At 37.0% G+C, this 1,689-nt stretch overlaps 1 protein-coding gene across 1 annotated transcript in view; it reads right to left on the reverse strand.

The window, feature by feature from the left end:
• SH3RF1 (SH3 domain containing ring finger 1) overlaps window positions 1-1,689 on the reverse strand; it is a 255,796-nt gene that overhangs the window by 12,122 nt on the left and 241,985 nt on the right. The window lies entirely within an intron of this gene.

Raw genomic sequence — 1,689 nt, forward strand, 5'->3', positions numbered from 1 at the left:
ATATATTATAAAAATATAAATCAGTTGGATTATTACTGCACTGTAATAATCTGTAAAGTTTTACTGTTTCTATTATTATCAGATCTTTTAAAATTATTTTTTTAATATTTGGTTATTCATGATCTAGCTACCAATATTTGTGGGTGCTAACTGGACCGTTTGCTTCTCTCTCATCTCCCATTATGGCCACATGTTTTTGTTTGTTTGGGACATTCCATTTTCATTACTGTCTTCTACTGAGGTACAATAAGGAGATTTAAAAAGGATATAAAACAAAAAACTCATCAAGTTACCACTTCACATTTGGATTTTGCTGAAAGCCGTGGCAGACATTTTAGGGTAAAAGGAAAATTTCAGATTATGGATTCTATTTCCTGAAATCAATATTATTCTATCCTATGTCTAGTATTGTAAGAGCTGACTAAATGTTGAATTAAACCTAAACTTAACAGAACTTCACTTCACACCCACAGACTTAAACTCTATCATTTATAGGTAGTGCCCTGATAAGAGTTAACAGCTAAACCACTTCTCATATGTCACCACCTTTATTCAATTTAACAAGCCAATAATAAAAGAAGTCAAACCATTTCTATTACACAAGTATCTCCCTGATTAGAAAGCCAAAACCACCTCCACAAAATTTTAAGGAAAATGCCAGTATATCCATAAATATTTTTATGTCCCTTTTTGCAAGCAAAGGTCCAAATATGTGTATTCCCAGCAATCTCAATCCACAGAAGCCATCTCTTGAATCTTTGTCTTTTGACACATTCTCTCTTTGCTCTGGTAGGAAAACCAGATCCACAGATAGCTCTACTTCATTTCCAAACCCTGAGCTTTAATAGTTTTTTCTGAGGACCAAACATAGATAACAACCATAATTTTAAATTGTTTTACAGAAATGTCAACTATATCATTAACTCTTCTACATGAAAACATTGGTAGAAGATAAAATACTTCATAGAGAAATAATTCTTTAGAAAATTCTATAGGCAAATTGGAATTATTAAGGCCCATTAACAGGGAAATGGAACGATGTGGGGGCCCACAGAGGAGAAAGAACACTGCGGAATTTTTTTGGGGAATGTGTTAGTTTAAACTTAGTAAAAATTCCTTGGAGAAAAGTCTGAATCCCTGTAACACAGATTCATTGGAGACGGAATAGCTAAAAAAAGGAGGAGACAAAAGTCAACATTTATCAGACAATGAACAGGCATCCCCGGGGAACTGCACCATAGGCTCCATTTACCTAATGCTGTTTATGGTCCATATTATCCTACAAACAAGAGGGGCAGGTAGAAGCAGATCGCCAAACCTTTCTTCCGAGGTGACTCTGGGAGGATGCAAACCACCAACCTTTTAGTTAGTAGCCAAGCACTTGACTGTCTGTGCCACTCAAGGCCTCCTGGGTATGTGGTACGGGGTGTACCTTAAGTCATCTCAGTACATGCTCAGCTCAGGCAACAGATGAGCAGAGCAATCACTTGTACACACACACAGGCTGAAGATCTTTTGGCATTTCTTTTCAAGAAGTGGACTCAACTCACCTTACTGGCTTTTCATCACTCATTCAACTTACCTGAGGGGAAATGCCCCTACAAACTTGGACTACCTGCTTGACTGTAGTGACCATACCTTACACATCCCTGTGTATACTCTCTCTCTCTATACACACACACACACACA

This window comes from Orycteropus afer, unplaced genomic scaffold (assembly GCF_000298275.1).
Source record: "Orycteropus afer afer isolate SDZICR_OR568_19922 unplaced genomic scaffold, OryAfe1.0 scaffold00364, whole genome shotgun sequence".
Classification (NCBI taxonomy): domain Eukaryota; kingdom Metazoa; phylum Chordata; class Mammalia; order Tubulidentata; family Orycteropodidae; genus Orycteropus; species Orycteropus afer.